Raw genomic sequence first — 20,019 nt, forward strand, 5'->3', positions numbered from 1 at the left:
GTCCCGAAGAAGGGGAGCAGACAGACTGACAGAGAAAGAGCCTTCATAACAGAGGAAACTAAAGCCTAGAGAGAGGCCCTTTTGACGGACAGGCTGGCTTAGGTGGGAAAACCCTGTCTGGTGGCTTTAGTGCGCCCGTGTCCAAGGCAAGGGTTACATGACGTATGTGCTGACTGCTGGGGTGGTGGCCCCCAGTTCTGCTCCTTCCTTGGGACAGCGCTGGCAGCAGCGTGACAACACAGGGAGCCAGATGACAGAGCCGACCCATCTGAAAACTAACCCACTTGCTGGCTTGCTGGTATGTTTTTGGCCGGCAGTATTAATACTTGGTCAGATCAGTTCTTTCACCTGGCTCCCCTCAACCCCAGGAGCATGTGTGCTGGCGCACTCTGGAGACACACGCCACCAGGATGGGAGGGGAAGGTGACGTGTCTTCTGTCAGAAGCCTGTGACTAGATGAGGCTAAGGGAATGTGAAACTACAGCTCATGGCAACAGAATATTTCCTGTCTTCATGAAAATAAATGAAACAGAGCTCTTTTTCTGTCATTGAAACTTTCTCCTGACTGGAGTCACCTATGAGATCTTGCATCTTAATAGTAGCTCAGGTCAGAAGAAGAGAAAGTAGATATGGACCAATTGGTTTTTGTCAAAGGGAGAAGATGATGTAATATAGCAGATACTGGTAGTTACATTTTAGTTGCCTAAAGACAAAATGGACTTCTTTGTGCTGATTTATACATGTGTCCTGGTTTCAGCTGGGATGTAGTTAACTGTCTTCCTAGTAGCTGGTACAGTGCTATGTTTTGAGTTCAGTATGTGAAGAATGTTGATAACACTGATGTTTTCAGTTGTTGCTCAGTAGTGTTTAGACTATAGTCAAGGATTTTTCAGCTTCTCATGCCCAGCCAGGGCACCTGACCCAAACTGGCCAACAGTGTATTCCATACCATGGGACGTCCCATCTAGTTTAGGAACTGGGAAGTGGGGGGGGGCAGGGATTTGCCGCTCGGGGAGTGGCTGGGTGTCGGTCGGCGGGTGGTGAGCAATTGCCCTGCGCATCATTTGTACATTTCAATCCTTTTATTACTACTGTTGTCATTTTATTAGTGTTATCATTATCCTTATTAGTTTCTTCTTTTCTGTTCTATTAAACCGTTCTGATCTCAACCCAGGAGTTTTACTTCTTTTCCTGATTTTCTCCCCCATCCCACTGGATGGGGGGGAGTGAGTAAGCGGCTGCGTGGTGCTTAGTTGCTGGCTGGGGTTAAACCACGACAACATGATTTCATTATTACCTCATTTTAGAAAAGAACAAATAAATGAATGAACAATTATGAAAGCCGAGACAAGTATCTCTAAAACTGAAAATTTTATTAAAATATTACAAATATTCTCAGAAAATATCCTGACAAGTTACAGAACTTAGTGATGGACATCTAGCTATTTGAACCATCCATTGGAATCTGAGGCTGGAGATGTAAAAATTTTGTTAGCCAAACAGTAAGACTACGCTTAACTTGAAGGTATACATTTCTGTTAAATCTGATAGAGCTTGCCCACAAGGAATACAAAAGGAAAGCATTTTCATTTGATTTTGACAGCTAAATAAAATATAGCTTATCATTTTGGTATGGTTATTTTACAATAGTAGAAATTATTCTTTTTTTTTCTCATGTAGAAGAACATCTGCTCTAAGTTTTCTCGGCTGTATTAATGCACCGAAAAAGCAGGTACACGTTGATAGGTACTTTAATAATGAACAAAACACAAGGAAGTCAGGATCTTTAAAAATTAATGTGTGCTCTCTAATGTTTCAATTATTTTAATGATGGCAGCTTGCTGACTTGTAAGCAAGGTAATTAGACATGGATAAACTTGGTTCTTCAGAGTGATTCAGCAAAGTAAATAGGAATGAATAAGTTTAGTTTTGCAAACAAATTCTAAATCCAGCATGAACAGCGCTAGTGTTACAACTTAAATGTGTGATTCCTAGCAGCTCTAAGTATTAATGTGTTTTCCCCTTTTTGCAGGTTTTGCCTATAATAAATTCACTGAGCAAGACATACAGACTTCTGTCCAATGCTATGAAAATTAACCAAGGCACATTAACTGCAGGAAATCTTCAAAGGTACAAAAATAAAATGCTTATTCAGTAATTAATTAAACCAAACAAGCCTTCAGCATGTGCTACATAGCCTAAGTATTATGTCAGGTCAATAATTAAGCTGTAGTAAATCTTCTGGAGGATCTATTCTGCCAAACTTTAAAGGCTCAAGACTAACCCAAGGACCCTTAACATTTTAGTGAGCCAGTAAATGATTACACAGATAGCGTCTCAATCCAGCGTTTGCTACTATTAACTTTCTACTTTTTAAGACATCCAGAAATTGTATGTTTTGTGGTTGTTGAATAACATCCTGTGAACAAAATGTATGCCTTTCTTGAGCCTATGAAAAGGAACATTTTATAGTCTTGAGTTATGCCAAGATTAAAGTGCACTTTTCCTGCAGAGACAGATATACATTAAGCAAAAAGTAATGGTTTGGAATTTTCCATTGTTTATGTGAACATGACGATTATGAAAACTTGAAGCTAATCTCACTCTATGCAGCTGGTCATGGTAAAGAAAAACACTACGCAAGCTGTCTTATGTGACTCTGCCAAAGCAATTCCAAAAGATCTGCACTAGTAATGTGCTTTCAAGGCCTGGCTGACTTTTAGGTGGAATTAGGAGGTCACAGCAAGTTGTGTGGTGACCTTGTGATGTGGGAATTATGGCACTAGGCTGAGTATCAAATCATACATCTCAACTTAACAAATAAAAATATAAAGCCACATGATAGAGCACAGAGAAGGAAGCTTGAAATGCACTGAGATTCATTTTTTCCCTCATCTGTATTATTTTCTGTCACCTCATTTACATAAAATATTTCTGGTTAAACAATTTGCAAATGCATGTGATTTAATAGCAGGTATATGTGTGGTAGAAGTAAATTTGGATTTAAAATTAAGACATTACTAGTAATGAAAGACAGCTGGTATACATCAACGTTTATTTCACGTGTGAGTCTGTATAGAATTTTGTTTGGAACCAGTTACTATTTGACATGTTAGCTCATAGTTTATTTTAATTACAGAATATTTAAATTACCAGATCTTCAGATAGTGTTTCATAACAATTAGAATTAATATAAGATTATTCAGTCTGCTTTATTTTCCCCCCAGATATGTGGCTGTATATTGGTCCCATATAAAGCACGTATTGTTTGCTTGCATACAACATATGGATATCCAGGCTGTCCTATACCATCGATCTAGTCATTATCTCCAGTTCCATCCTAATGTTGTCTCCGAACTTCATCTAAATTTTTACTAGGTTTATCTATAGGTTTATCTATATTTTTCCTAGGTTGCTCTTAAAGCAGTTAACTAGAGTAGGGCCAAGATAATGATGCCTTAGATTTCTGCAGAAGTGGAAGTAATGAAAGAATATGATTTAGATGAGTGATCTTGCTTTTGTTGAAGAGAATGAATTGGATTATTATTTGCAGTACCTTCCACTTCTATTCAATGAAATGACAAGTGATCATTTTGGTGATGTTCCCGGTCTACTAAAGGCAGGAAGCACAAATAATCTTATGAAGGACTTTACATTGGAAGATTTCCAAGTGATTTTTGCAGATCCAAAGGTTAATATTTTTTAAAAAAAAAAAGATTGGACATTGTTTATCTAACCTGAAACTTTAGAGGTTCACTCTTCATTGACATCATCTGCTGTTGTAGAGACATTTTGCAAGAAAAATTTATAAACATACTTTTTCTCTGTAGATTTAGGGTCATGGTATCTCATACAATGAAACTATAACTGTGAAGTATGCATAAATGTAATTCATATTTGTCAGTATTAGGAATGCCTTCAGAATATTTATTATGAAATAAAGTGTTATCACTTGCAGCATGGATAAAATACTTGGAAAGTTCCAAGAAAAATGAAAAGGTGGCTTTTTGACCTGAAGCTTAAAAATCATGTCTCTTATGTATATAATCTATTAATGACACTCTCAGTGCAAAGACTTTCCTGGCATATTATCCGCTGACATTCCAAAAGCCAACTTCAGTTAATTAAGTCGAATACAACTTAACCCTTGGGGTCAGTTTTTTTAGAAATGTAGTTTCATTATTGCACACATGCATATCCCAGTCCCAGTCCTAACCAGTCTTTTGGATCCCAGCTTATTTTTGGGAAGTGTAAGAGCTTGAAAAACCCATTTCACTTCATCTGAAATGAGCATGATCTTGAAACAAGAACTGGAGAGGCTTGCATTACAGCATTTCACTCCAGGTTACAGGGCTTAGGAAAGTGAATCTGCATGAGGGATTGATAGGTCAAGAGTACTGGGCTGACCAGTGGTGTCTCCAAGCAAGGAACCTGAGTAGATGGTCAGATGGGTCTCACAGGATAACTTGGAAATTCCCAACAGGCAGTAGATTGTTAGGAGAGGCTGGGAAGCTGGGGAACAGAGACATAGAGCAAGTGCAAGTACCATTTTTTTACAGTTCACTGCATCACCCTTCATTTTACTGTATGCACAATGAGGGCACAGTCACTGGTCTATCAGCAGAAGGTATCGCTGAGTGTCCTGCTAGAAGGCATACAGCAGAACTGTGATCTTTTTGTAGGGTTCCTCTTTCTGTGCTGTGGTATTTCATTGTTAATAGTTGTCTACACAGGATGCAGCCAAGTCATGCTGAATCTGTAATCAGGCAGCCTTTCTCTAGCCAGGATCTTGTCAAGCATTTTGATCTCCTTGTCTAGAGGCTTTTTCTTTCTCTCCTGCTAAAAGGTCACAAGGAACTACCTATCAGAAGTAGGGAAGTCCCATGGGAAAAATCCTCTGACACAGAGGTACATCTCTGTGTTGCATACACATTCATGTTCTGACATGCGCCCACACAAAGATTACCTTCTAAGGATCACGTGCTAAGCCATTTGCTTCTGCATCCCTCCCAAGTGATCTCTGCCATCAGTGACTTTAGCTCTATTTTATTAGTATATTCCACTTCTGGAAACAAAACTGATTCATTCTCAACTCTTTTTTCCTCTCATGCTGTCAAGCTTCTTGGTTTGGAAAAGACGATTACATAGGAGGGGATTATTAGCTGAAAGATAAGGGGGTGCCCCCCTAAATGCTTTTTAGGTAATGGCTTTTAACTACAATAGATATAGCTGATAAAATGAGATATTCAAGGAGACACAACTTTGCCCCTTCATATCCTCTCTGTTTTGTGACTTTCTTGCCCACAGTACATTACTGATCTGACCTGGTAAATGAGTGCCCTTTTCATTTGGTTTTCTTTTCCATCACCCTCTTACACATAAACTTTTTCTATGTTTTTCTATATGCTCCATTGATTAAGATCCAGAGGGAGTTTTTTACAGCCTACTAATACAGTAGAAAGTCTGTGATCTTGGAGTTTTCCCTTTAGAAGCTGTGAAAGTGAAGATTCTGGGATTCACTTTTAGTATATTCATAACCTACCACATGTCACTTATACGAAGCAACAGGCAGTTGTTTGCCTTTGTGGCTGCTCATCCCTATTAAATTAGTTCACACCAGCAGAGCTCCAAAGAGGAAGTATGAGGTTTTTCTCCTTCGTTTCCTCCTGCTACTTAGTGGAAGGGGTTCTCAGCTGCTGGTTAGGTTGCTTCATTGGTTTTCTTACCGGCATGTTTCTCCGCACTGCATGCCTTAATGAGGAACAGGCGGTCAGCAGTTTGGTGGGCAGTATGCTGAGTGTATGCTCAGGAAAAGAGAGACGGGCAAGAGAAAAATAGATCCAAAAAACTTCCTTCCCAGCCTGCACCAAACTGAAGGCAGGAACTTTTGTATAAGTGTACTCTTAAGACTTCAAGATCAGGCTTTCAAAATGCCAGTCTCTGGAAGTATTTATGAACCTTTTCCCACATTCAGGTGGTGGTTTTTTCCTGTAAGAGCCAAGTCACTTCCTTCCTATCCAGTATTCAGTTGTATTACCATGCCTTCATGAAGAATTGGTGCTGTGCAAGGGCATCAAAATAAGACACGCATAGTCTGATAAAAATACTTCTAATATTTCATGTAAGGAATGTTTTCAAAGTGGATTTTGTAAAAGAATTGTATGTGTCATTATTCCCTCTACCCCTTCCAAATATTTCCATTCAAATGGATATTTAAGAAGAATGGAGCGTTTTCTCGGCCACACACTTCTACTGCCAGTAACTTGATCCAGAAGTATCTCACTGTTTTTCTCGCAAAAAATGCAAAATGTCTTTATTAGGAAGCACACCTATAGCATCATTAAGATTATAATGATGATATAGTCAGGGAATGGAAAAAAAGAATACTAAAAAGAAAACTCTTTCCTGGCTTTATGTGTTAAGACCAGAATGACAAAAGAAAACAGCTAAAGCAAAACCACACAAACAAACAGAACTGCCTAATGTGACATGGGTGGTGAGATACAGTAACATTAAAACTGTAAATGCTTTTTGAGTGAAGTATATGGATAAGATTAACATTTCTTCACAGAGGACTTTTTTGGTCATCTAGAAAAAAAATGACATATCTGCAACTGCTTAAATCTACTTGCAGTGAGAAAAGCACTTGGACATGTGTTTATATACATGTATGTGCTATTGACATAGCAATGAAGCAGCTTACTGACTCAGGGCCAAGAAACACTAATGGGAAAACTTCCCAGCATTTGTTGTTGCCTTGCAGATTTACAGATCTAAGACAACACTTCTTTGCTCATTGTTGCCTCAAGTTATAATCATTTTCCCTACCGCCTCCACAATCTGTTCCCAGAAAGAAAAAGAAAATGGCCTATTATCTGTGTCACATGAAGGCCTGGTAGGTTTTGGTCTTGACAAGCAACCAGGTTATGTACTAGTGAAGTGCAGGGTCTCACCTAAAGAAATGTTGAGAGTGAGGATATTACTTCTGGGGAAGAACTCAACCATGTTTTACACTTTATTCCTCATGTGGAAGAAAAATGCATGGGTTTCCAGCCAGTCTTGCAGTTCTTAATAGATAGGAGTGTGTACAGATGAGAGATGAGGTGTACATGAGAGGTTTTCTAAGTCATAACCCCCTTCTCAGCTCCTTTGGTGCTACGCTGCAGTGTGAAAGCTGGTTCACTAGTTAGTTGATTAACCTGGTATTTAGAGGATTTTAGTCTCACCTCCTTGGTCCAGTCAAGACTTCCCATGCAACACACTACAGTCAGTCCCACAGGGAAAACATTGCTTCACCAGCTCACAGGAGAGCTGTGGAAATAGATACATTTAAGATTACGGAGTGCTTGGATAATGCGGTAATGGGATGCTCATAAATGCCATAGAGAAATCCCAGGCTTCATGGCTCAGCAGCTGTGTATCGCACAGTGGGCATGTCTATCTCTAGGAACTGATGTTGGAAGCTGCAGGCCACGTGGGTTCCCACTGAAGGTGTTCTCAGACCCCTCGGTGAACAGATCCAGAGCTTCTATGGGATTTTGAAATCCTGTGACATGTAAATTAAGATGACTAAGGCAATAAAATATAACCACTGATTAACAAAGCAGGTTTTTATAGCCATTAATTCTATATTTATAAATAGCCAGAGACATGACTGAGTGATGATGTTCAACCATGCAACTAATTGAAAGCAAATAAAGATATGATGACACAGTAATTGTAACTGAAATGAAAACATTCTTCACCAGCATTTTTAGATTCTTATACACACATTAACTATTTCTTTTAGGTAGGAGGCCTTCCCCACAACTTTTCATAGTTTAAATAGTACCAAATTAAACCATCATGTACACTGTGTGTTCCTGAATGTTTAAAACTATGCATAAGTACTGAAATAATCCAGAATACCATAAGAAAAGAAAAGAATACATTTTTTCTGTGGAAACTTGGACTTTGAATTCAGACTGTGATTTAGATAAATTTGCAAATATCCTAACTAGTGGCCATGATGCCATGGAAGTGGTGAATGGTGTTTGCAAGGCCTCATGCTTAGGTTACACTTAATTTTCCAGAATTATATTCTGTGATGCTCGGAATAAACATAGTGGAAGGCCTTTACACCTCAAGGTACTCAACCAGATCATGACTAATTTTTAACCTCATGAAAGAAGAGAAGTATTTTGAGAATATTTTGACGGGGTGGTGATTTTTATATTTTCCCTGTGATTTCCCTTCTAGTTGCTACCGAGTGCTGTTGTACCGCCTTCTGAATGCATGGTCTGATTCTCACATGCACCAAAATTTTCTGCTGGGTCTCTGCTGAGAGACTTTTCTCCCAGTCTGAATATTGTGTCACACACATGGCATGGGCTGGGATTGAAATAAAGAGAGGTGATACAGAGGCAAAGTATGATGCTGAAATGCAGCAGCAGCAAAGATCTAATTATTAATTCAAAGGATATTACCTGGAATAGATGGCACAGGGATGTTCATAAGTGTTTGCTGGAAAAAAAGGTGGTGAGAGAGAGCTGAGTGGATCTGTCTTATTCCAGGAACTTTTAAGAGGTAGAACTGTTATATTCAGGCTTTCAGACTTCTGAAAAATTTGTGGTGATTTTTATTAATGTGCAACTATGTCTTAAGACGAGTATCATAAGGTTCCCATGTCTTCTGTGATTCAGGATGGTTACAGTGAGTGTATTAAAGCTATACAGCTTCTGCTGTCTAGCAAGCAATTTTACAAACATAGCTTCTATCTTATATATCACTAGTACTAAAGGTATATAGGCTACATTAGACATATTCTTTTAGCAAAGATTTGCTGGCTACAAACTTTAGATGCCCTGTATAGAGTTACTCATTAGATTATCACCATTATAACAGCTGAGCAAGCCATTTACCTCTGGAGGACTTGCCCCACTGTATCTGACAAGAATGTAATTAACTACTGAGTTAGCACACAAGGTGACATAAAAACCTGTTTGATTTTTTTAATGTTATTGGCCAGGATGAGATAACAGGGAAAAAAAAGACTAAACTTTTCTTCTTTTTTTTGCTGTTGGATTAGTTCTGAAGTTTGTTATTCACTAAGCAAATATTGCTGAATAAGAAGGTGTCACTTTGCAAGCTGAATTTTCAGTGCAGGACAACTGTTTATGTGCATTCTTGATCAGTACATTGAATAGCAACAAAATACTTCCATAGATCAGAGTTGTAAAATACAAACTTGAAATTTGTGTGCCTTCTATCTAAATAACAATAGAAGAGATTTCTGACTCTTACGTTTCACTGACTTTTTCTTTTTTACTTTTTTCAGACTTATGTCTTTTCTGTAAGTATAAATAAAGAAACACATTTTCAAGTAACACTGTTACTTCACTATATGAAGAAAATAAGAGGGATCATTTCAGCCAACATTGAAATGCAGCCATTTCTAGGATGTGGAATTTTATTGGTGCTAGCAAACTAAACGAGAGTTTAGTGAGGAGTAGAATGTTATGTGCTGTTAAAACTGCAGAGAAAAAGTAAGCAGGATAGAATGCAGCTACTTAAATAAAATATTTTGTATATGTCTTAGAGAAGTTTATTTTAAATAATGGGTATTTTCTTTAGCTGTGTGAACTCAAATGCTGTTTCTATAAACGGAGATGTTTGACCTGCTTCAAGCTATAAAAGAAGATTTGTGATTCTCCTAAGTCCACATGCCCTAGATTAATGTTAGTGTCAAACTGATTCTACGTTAAGCTCATTTAATGTACCTCTGGGCTATAAGATGTTACTTTGCCAGCAGCAAAGGTCACGTGCTTTCAGGTATTGACAGTGCAAGGAATGACAAGTTGTTTCTGTGTTTGAGTGGATCAGGGTCTTTTTAGCATTCATTCAATGAATTTGGCAAACTGTAGCCTCTGCCCAAGAGGCCTCTGTGCCTTTGAGCATACAGCAGAGGGAATTATTAGACTTCCAGCTCTGAAATCTATAGCTTCATTTAGTTCAGACCTCCCAAAGGAATTTTTATGCCTTTAGCTAAATAGCAAACAATTTTGAAGCTGACTTTACCTAGGTAGCAAATTTCTTCTTGATCATAAAAAGAAATTGAAAGAATCATTTATATATTTATTGTTTTTAAGCACATTTTTTGTTTAAATATATTTATGTACAGTAAGTCATACTAGCCTTACAACTGCAGTTATAAAAAACAACAGCCTCTGTGAAACTTTGCAAGCATCGGTCCTAAGGATGGAAGCCTGATCAGATAGCTGAAACTCAGGAGCAGAGTTGCTTTCTTGGCTCCTTCCCGGGTTATTGAGTGATGAAGCAAGTCATGTAATACCAAGATTTACACAATGTTGTGAGTCATCTTTAATAGGTAATCAGAATATGCATTAAGCTGCTCAGATGGGAGCCTGACATTTCCCAAAGACTCACAGACTATACATGGCTTCTCCTGTACATTTTAGTGGTGAAGAATGCTCGGAGAAAAGTTTTGTTCTCTAAGGCAAAAAGCAACAAAGGGAGTTAAAGTTATGATGCTCTGGGAATAGAATTTGCTAAGTATTATTGGACACCTGCAATATGTGCGGTAGATTTTTTTTCTCCCAGACTGGGATCTGAGCAAGGGGACGGAAACAGCTTATAGGGGATTCCAAAGCGATGGATATGCTAAATGTCTGTCTCTTGCACAAATGCAGACACTTAGGTCAGGGCTACAGTCAGGCTTCTCTGGGAAGCAGATACTTGGAGCCTGAAGTCATGTCCTTGGTCTCAGTGCTTGCTCCTTCACTGTTTATACATTATCCCAAAATTGCCACTTGATAAAGAGCAGAAAAGTCTCAAGAATGCCAGCACTCAGTCCCCACATCAAGTGATCTAATGTGCAGAAGCAAGCCCCCTCCTCCTCCTCCCCAGCATATGGATCTTGCCTGGAGCAGCTTTCCCAGGAGAGGTAGACTGAACTTTTTGTCACCATTGCCTGGTAACTGAGGAACTCTCCTGGGACTGGAGCTGGAGCTCCAGACGTCATCACGAGGAGGAGGGCTCAAAGCTCAGACTTCCAGTTTTCTGGCAGATCCCCAACATCCCATGAATTTTCCATGGCCAATATGTGCCTCACAAATCGGGCTCCTTTGGAGACTTATGCCTGTTTTGCATCTCCCAAACAGCTTTAGCTAAAAGGCAGGATCTTAGGCAATTAGTGCAACAAAGACAGGGTGACAACTGAGCAGACCCAGAAGCCTAGCATTAGGTCTCCAAGGAACTTTAGGTATCTTAAGCTGTGCAGCACGATAGGTATAGATTATTTTAATTGCTCTTCTGAAGTTAAGCTCCTAAGTTTCTCTGAAAGGGCACTGATGTGATTTGTTGCATGCTTGCTGAAAAGCACATTGGACCATGCTATAGTGACCCAAGTACTGTTAGAGATGGTTCATTTGTTCGCATATGTGTCACAGTTCCCAGAAGTGTCCATGCAAGGGTTTAAATGAACCTGAACAGCTTAATCAGCACAGACTTGTGTATGGACATACCTTTTTCACATCTGTGCCATTTGTTTCACTGTTTCCCTTCTCACTTTCTTCTCGTCACATTTTTCCTTATCAAAGTTTCCCTAACTTTAAACACTTCCCTGAATCTTTTCCTTTTTATTCTCTTCCCAGTTGCCTTTTTATCTTTGTAGAAAGCTGTGGAGGGTGTAAAAATGGCAAATGGGAGATGAGACTAAATATGATCTGAAAATGCAATATAGTTTGCCCCCGAGCTCTTCACAGCGAAATTTGGGATCTGGACAACTTTCTTAACTTGCTTAGCACAGCTGAACAGAGAAAGGGGAACAGGGCACTGTCAAGTATGATGGTACGTTAGGTTTCTGGAGAAAGTAAAAAAGCATTAGAAGGCAAAATTTTGCCAGGCTTTCTCTCACAGTAGCACTGGGTACTCAGGCACAGCTTCCCTAAAGCATGAGGAAAAGCAGTAAGCAAGTTTTTTTAGTGTTGCAAGTGAAGTCTTATGTCAGTGTCACTCTTCCAAAGGCAACAGTATTATATTGGCTTATATTGTTAAAATTCAGGATTACAATTGATGCTTCTGAACACAAGCCTGTATTTTTCCTCCCAGCTGCAGATTATAGGACACTAATATTCTTTCTGTACCCTTATGAGGAAATAAGTGTGCTGAGTTCTAAATGCATGTATAAGAAAGGAAAATAATGCGTGTGTGTGTGTGTGTGCCTGTAGGTAGATATAGATAAAGACATAGATATAATCTCTAAGCTTGTTTTGTTGTGGTGATTGTTGACTCCCAAGACATAAGCTGGGAAATCATGAAAATTTACGAAGCCCTCCCCAGTGTGACTCTTTCATTCTCTTCCTCTTTCTCTGTATCTTTTGTAGTTGTACAATAGTTGTATCTTTAAGTACAACTCAAAGGAACATCTCCAGGGAGATTTTAGTCCATATATGTACAGAAGGTTGATTATATCCTAAAATTCTTTCAAATTCGTGCTTTTCAGTATATTTTCAGCAAAAGGCATTAGGCAATAGCTCAGAAATGACACCAATTAGCTGATCTACTGGGTGGGATTCAGAAACCTAGATGTAGGTGTTTGTTAGTGTGTGGATATCTGGTGTCCCATTACAGGCAATAGCATTTTAATTGATACAGCCAGTGGGGCTCGGAGAGCTGCATCTGGACAAGCTAAATAGTTTCCAGGTTCCCCTACTGTACAGACTAGATTCCCCTCTGACTGTCATGGGAGCTTAGACACTTACCTCCTGTAGTGACACCAACATTTTGAGAATTAAATCTAGGTGTCTAAAATGTGGGGGTGAATTCCACCTACTGTAATTATTTAAGTAGATGCAGATGTATGTGTGAAGTAAAGATGGTGATTGGATTAGAACTGCTGTGATATTAATATGAATAAATTCCAACCTATTCTGTTATGTGGCTCTCAGGAGTAATTAAAATTCAGTGTATGGCTAACTTATTTTTATGTGCATTTACTTATCACAAAAGGTATATATGTGCCTGTATTAATGAGGCAAGTAACTCTAGAGTATCTTTCTCATAATTAAGATATTCAGGGTGCTCCATAAGCATTTAGTAATGCTAACTCCCATTAAGCATTACATAAGTCAATTACACTTATTCATTTCCAATGAAAATATTAAAACCAGAAGTTAGAGAGCTAGTCCTGTAGAGTCCGAACAATTCCAGATAATGATTAGAACCATAAAGTAAGAGCACTCATCACCTTCAGAAGTTGTTTAGTACTAAGCAGGGTGGAATCCTCAGGGACATGTTCATACCTCGAGAGAGGGTCAGCCTAAGACCTAAGAAACACTGACAAGTCATCAAAACAGACCTGAAGTGATTCATAGATTTTTGTGCTTGATCCTGTGCATGAAGGTGAATCTGACTATAAGTAATAAAATTCATTCCTTTAAATAGTAAGATTCAGTTTTGTTCTTCTGTGCAAAACAAGTTACTGACAGCCTAGAAATAAGGAAGGGTTTCTTTTAGTCTCAGAGCTCCTAAATTATTCTGTCTCAGCACTGCCTCGCTAGGTATGTTGGTTGTGCACCCATTCAGAAGCAGGATACAGTCAGTACTTGATTATCCATGTGTTGCAGATTATTCATGCCACAGATATTAGCTGAAGCTCAGACCCACATGAATGTGGCTACACAGCTTCCAGGAGCATCTCAACTCCGTAATCAGTACAACTGCTTTTGCATTACACAGAGCGGGAGTTAATAAGCCCGTATGAATCTTATCTGGCTCCATGGTAAGCCAGTTCCCTGGGAAACACAGAGGCTCTTGATGGTGTCAACCTGTATCCAGCTGGACTTTATTAATTTGGGCTCAAGGCTGCTCTGCCAAGCCCATAGTGGAGCTGGCATTGATGGCAACCCTGAGGCTGGCAGGTGACAAAGGGTGGGGGGAGTGAAGCGGTTGCTTCTGCACCATGGTCCATTTCCCTAGAAAAGCAGTTTGCGGTTTATTAGTGGAGGCACAGTGCCACAAGATTTCAGGCAGTTTGTTCAGGTTTTTTTATTTTAACTAATGTGTCTTTCTGAAGTGCCAGGAGGAGTTTGCATGGGCCTGTGTTCAGTCAGAGCGGTCCATGTCTTCCAAAACCCACTCTGGATATCTATAGATTGAGGAGGTTTTAGTGCTTACTTAGGCTTAGTAGGGTAGAAGTTTTTAAGTTGTCAATAAGAGATTGGTTGTAAGGATGTGTATTCATCTCTAAACTGTGCTTCACATCAGGAGACTCTAATGCATCAATCCTAGTCTGACACTGGCACTATGATCTGGGCAGCTCTTGAAAGCCTGTGGCATGACATAGTGCTCCAGCACTGATTCTTTCAGTTTCTCCAAACTTTTAACATTCATACACAGGTACTTTCTTCATATTACAGTGAGACACATATATTCTACAGTAATCTTAAAAGCCTAGCCCCAGATTTATTAAAATCTTAGTGGTTTGTGATGGCTGTGAAAGTTGGTGCAGTTGAAGCATGCTGTTTCCATACCTGATGGAGGCACTTCCAAAAGAAGTTGTTCTTAGCTGCCCTTGATTTTGCCTTGCCAAAAGCAGGGAATTCTGGACAATAAACTTCTGGGATATTCCCCCAGTTTCTTTATGACCATATATTCATTTCTTTATTTTTACTTTTCAAAAGTCCTATTTCAAGTAGTGGAGTTTCTGAAACTATAATGTTAGCTTGTGTATAAATGAGATCCAGAAACCTCAAACATGCTGTTAGACAATGGAAAACTAAGATCCATGGACAAGACTGAAACATAATTAGAGAAAATGTAACAAGAAAAGCATCTTAATTGTGCTGAAGCAAAGGTTTCTATGGACTGCAAACATTTTTAATTTCTATAGCAACTTATCATCAAGAACTTTCTAAAAAATATTAATTAATTAAGCCTCACAATTTGCAAGGTAAATAAGTGTTATATTGGGATGGTTCTGTTTATCCTTAGGATACAGTCTGATCTATTTGTAGTTGATGTTTGGCAGCATATACCCCTGTTGACCCAGATGGTAACAATCACGTACAGCAAGTATTTCTAGATTGTAATGGTAGACAAGATTCTGACCAAAACTTCCTAGACATTTAATGTAAACAGTGGCAAAATTAAGACACTGCGTAAACTGAGAAAGACACTAGTGTCAGTATTGTCTGTTAAATGTATTGGGAACTCCCATAAATACAGGTAGTTCTAACTGTGTCTTGGTATTTGCCTGGGCAAGTCCCTTAATCTTTTCTTATCAAAACAAGGACCAAAGACATGCCATGTGGAACAGATTCTGAAAGCTCTGTGGAGCCAAAAAAATCCATTGCCTGTGGCCCCAGAAAAAACTTCATTAAGGACATTTGGTAAGACTTCAGTGTGCTTGTACTTCTTTGAGCCTTTCTGCTAGAAGTTGAATTATTTGAACTATGTCAATAGTTGCCCGAGTTTGTCTACATGAGTTAAGTCATTTAAGAAATTACTTATAAAAGTAGTGAATTTGATGAGAGTGTAAGTTAAGCTAATTAATCATCAGTTAGTCACGGCCTTGTATCTAGACAAGCAGCAGTCTTGCAATATGCAGTGCCTGGGGGCAGTAAGTAAGAATACTCTATCTCACATGAAGCTTTGGGGGCATTTCTTTTTTATCTCACTGTGCTAGCCTATAGACATACTATAAATTCATTGAAATAGAAAACCCAATGTATTTTGTACAGTCTCTGCCCTTCTAGTGGCGTAATCCAGACACTGTATTCAACTGAATTTCCTCAGCCTGTTGGAAAAAGAAAGCTCTGACTACAGAAGCCCCTGTGCCACAAGCAGGCTTGTATCCTTCTCTAAAGCTTCAGAAACTTTAAGTGTATCCAGCAGGTAAACTAATCTATCTTCAAGGTGTCCCCATTGCAGAACTGTAATTCAGGAAAAGAGGTGATCTGTGGGTACTATGCTCAGAACCATTTCTTTGTAGATGAAAATCAGTGCTTATCACACCATCCAGAAACAGCTAACCAGAGCAGCTTTTGTTAGTGCATCATTTCTGTCTTGTAACTCTCCTAGAGTTGAATGTTCTGCAGCAGCTTCAGAGCCTTAGTGTGTTTCTAACAGCTCATAGTCACACATGATGTAGTACTGTAGCTGAGTGTTGATGGGACAAAGGTTTTGATATTGATAGTGGGATTTTGTCCAAGAGGAGTAGTGTCACTGTTTTTATAACAGAAAGCTTTAAAAAAGCCTTGGTGGTCTTTGCTTTTCACCTTTAAGGTTCTAACTTAAGGGCAGTTTGGCATACTTAGCTTTCACATGGCAGACCTGTTACATGTCCCTTGTCTGCCGCCCATCTTCCCTGCCTGGGGAGCTCCTTTCAGCTCTTGTGAGTGAACTTTCAGTGCACCTGAGTGAAACTCTTTCAGCTGCTTCTGTGGCTGCTTTCTACTGTGCTTGTCAAAACTATCTGAATTGTACCAAAGTTAACAGGGCTAAAAACAGAGCAGTAACTAGGAATTAAGAAGCTGATAATATCAATGTGGCCAAATGTACTAATCATAAAACAAAACAGTAAAATTTCACTGCTCGAATGGCAGCTTGTTTGCTATATTATACCAGTTCCTGTATTTTACGTGCTCAGTTGAAGACCGAAGAAATGTCTCTTTTTCAGGGGATGATTCAGTTCATTCATACCATAGCCGCAGGCAAAATTCCTCAGCATGCTGTATTTTACTGTGAGAATATTCATGTTCTGAAGTCAAGCTCAAATGTTCAGTCATTTTAACTATTTGAACAAACCAATTGCTTAACATTTCAAGTCACTTTTTAACGAAGTCCATTTCTATACAAAAATGCTCCTGGTTAATTCTTGAGTTTACTTTGCTAGGCCAACCACACTGAACTCTTGAACACCCAAGGAGTAGGTGCAGTAATATGAAAAGACAGTAAAAATACATTACTGTATTTACCTTAAGCAAATTAACTGTATAGGAGGCCCTGCATTAGCAGGGTGTCCAAGGAACTTAAGGCAATTATGTGATGCAAAGCTGTAGCAGCAATGTTTCCAACCTTGCCAGCACACAGTAAGAAGCCAGCAGGTGTTTCTGTCCTCTGGGAGAAGAACCAACTCTTCTGCCTGTCTCCCTCTTCTCCCCTTCTGCCCTATCAAAATGAGTGCAAGAACCAGATCCTCACCAAAACCTTCACATAATGTAGTGCATGACAAGGGACGTCTCTCACACAGGAGGGACATTCCAGCTTGTGTCCTGGTAAGGAAGGCTGCAGAGCTGGGAAGGGCTGAAATTTCAGCTTTGTATGGTTCTGTGGCTTCTTAGATGGGTCCTCACCCTTACAGATGTGAGATTAGTTTATTGTAAAGAAGAGAAACATAGAATTACAAACTTTTAACTCTATCAAATGAAAACCATGCTTCGGAAACAATAGCTGGCTTGGCTCAGTACATAGGAGTGTTCCCTCCAACTCTCTATCTTTAAAGGAGGCACTGGGGAGCATGGATTAAATTATTAAATCCAATCAATTAACTAATTACATTAAAGCAGTAAATTGGATAAAATTATTCGCTTTTGCTTTACAATATTATGAAGGCAAATTCCCTGCACAGCTTCACACATAAAGTAGGAAAGACTCTTATTTAATGGGACTTGGCCACAGGAGTTGTGCAAAGGATCAGATCCAGAAATAGCAGTCAGAAAGAAACGATACTTCAGACAAAGTGGAGCAGTATTCCCTGACAGTTCTGCCAAATGTGTTGATTTATTTTAATGATTTTTTTTAAGCACTGAATGATACTTTGTTTTAGTGGAGGTAACCTGCCCAAGCTAGCAGGCTACATGACACTGAAGTCATGTTTTGATTAGCATCAAGATTCCTACCTGCCTAAATCAATTCATTGTGCAAAGGTACAAGAGCCAAAAAAAGTAATACTCAGAATTAATGATGTTTGGTCATCTATTCTCCAGTGAGGCTGGAAACACAGATGAGTGTAGCGCCCTTCCCATTGCGTGTCATCACAACTCTGTCTTCCTCAGCCCTGAAGAAAACACATTTTTAACATTGCCAACTCTCTCTGCTTTGTCAGACATCTCATTTTTGGCATCATATGATTCTAGAAAAACTTATCTCTTATTTGGAAGAAATATAAATGTTCTTAAGGACTTAGGATTGCCAAAAAAACTTTCAAAATGAACAACCATAGAGGCTATGGAGCCAAAAGATAAGTAACACCAACGCAGCATTTATTATTTTTTAAAATATCATTATTTTGAAAACAGTTTCTTGATTTATCTTGGGGGTTGAGTCATACCTTTTTTATTTAATGCTTGCTGTTGACAGGAGTAGAGTCTCTTCATTTTTCAGTGGGTTTCCTGATTTCTGCTGTTCAGTAACTTGAACATCTCTGTCATTTTCATCTCCATGGATCACCTTCTTTCTTTAATGCTACTGCTACTATTGAAATAAGTGAGAGCGTTGCCAATAAGTTCAGAATGGAGCTTAACAAAAATATCTTTTGGGAAATTTAAGCAGAGTCCTTCAGACTGTTTCAGACTAGACCTATTGTGCAGCATGGTTAAATCATTGTTATTCTTTTATTCCCTCTGTATAAATATAACAGCAGTATAAAAATCTTTTTGATGTCTAGGATAGTGTATGGCATCACAGGAAAACTAAGGAGGTCTTCTAAGCTGATTAAATAAAACCAACAAGAGTCACAGGAGGGAAGGGAGGAGGGAAAACACTTGCTTGCCTGATCTGAGATGTTTGCAAAAGCTGCAGCAATTCTCCACCAGTTAAGGATTGAAGTTTCCCTGGTGGACTGGTGACCTTTGATGTGATAATTGCTGGTTTTCCTGAAACACCAAAAGAGAGCATGTATAGTAGGGTTAGAAGAAAAAGGGATAAATATTAATGAAGCATTGGTTTTTCATTCAAAACCAGCAGGAGCCAAGCAGTTAAACGCTCCTTTTCATCCCATGAAGCAGGATAGAAACTAAGATCCCGATAATATTTGCCACATAACTTAATCTCTGAGCAGTTTTACAGAATGTTGTGTACCTCTGTGGGTAAGAGCTTATTCTGTTCTTGAGAAAAGTATTAATTCTGTTAGGTTTTCCTTCTTGTGAAACTGTCATATAAAATTTAGTTTTAAATGTTATTTTAAGTATTAAGTTTTTACCTCCAATGTAACACATACATATGTGTAAGGGTATTAATTTTCCATTATGGTGGCCTTAGAAGCTTTATTCTTTGGGTCAGGCAGGGTAAGGTGCCATAGGACAGGAGAAAGGTGAAAGTATTATCCTTCTTTTGTTGTGATCTACATGAAAGTTTCTACCCTTTATCTGAATCCAGGTGGATCCTAAGTTGCTACTTTTCGGCATCCTCTTGCACACAGTTCACCACCATCTGCTTGATCATAGACAATAACAGGTAAATGTGCTATAGTCAGCATGCAGTTTGCTTTGTCTCTCACAAGCTGGGTGAAAAGAAAAATGTTTGCAGAGCAAAACAGGGACAACATAGCCCATTGCTTACTGCAAAGACTTTTTCTTTCTTTTTTTTTTTTTTTTTTTTTTTGTAGTAGAGACGCAAGTGTTTTATTTACCTGGTGAAGTTACTTTCTTCTGGAGTTAGTTCTTAGTAGGTGAAAAGATACTTAGATTTGCCAAAAGGCTTACCATCTCCAGTCAGATGTTAATTTGCATGTCTGTCATGGCTTGGAAAAGATTAAGTATTAGCCGTTCTTCTAGCATGTCAGCCGTATTGTGCTGTTATCTTGAAGTATTTTAAGGCCAAATAAAATTGAGATTTTCAGACTGATTAGCTGGTGTCACTGCAAAGGCATTTTTGTATTCAAGAAATGTCTTTGTTATAGCAGCCATCATATCTGACCTGCTCCTCAGGTCGATAAAGATGAAGCGCTTTTGGTCTGTTGCAGAAGGAACTCATTGTGGCCCACGACTGGGCCTGCTTTCATATGCATACACTTACTGC

The 20,019-nt window shown here is 38.9% G+C and overlaps 1 protein-coding gene across 8 annotated transcripts in view; it reads left to right on the forward strand.

Moving 5' to 3' along the window:
* The window catches only part of SULF1 (sulfatase 1), a 124,863-nt gene that overhangs the window by 23,538 nt on the left and 81,306 nt on the right, over positions 1-20,019 (forward strand). For 7 of the 8 annotated variants that reach the window (XM_069779494.1, XM_069779491.1, XM_069779495.1 and 4 more), the window contains one exon: positions 2,033-2,130. The gene's annotated coding sequence lies outside the window, so the exon portion shown is untranslated. Of the gene's footprint in view, positions 1-2,032; positions 2,131-3,553; positions 3,692-20,019 lie in introns of all 8 variants that reach the window. The other variant, XM_069779496.1, reaches the window with a different exon arrangement.

Source organism: Haliaeetus albicilla, chromosome 3 (genome assembly GCF_947461875.1).
Source record: "Haliaeetus albicilla chromosome 3, bHalAlb1.1, whole genome shotgun sequence".
NCBI classification, from domain to species: Eukaryota; Metazoa; Chordata; class Aves; order Accipitriformes; family Accipitridae; genus Haliaeetus; species Haliaeetus albicilla.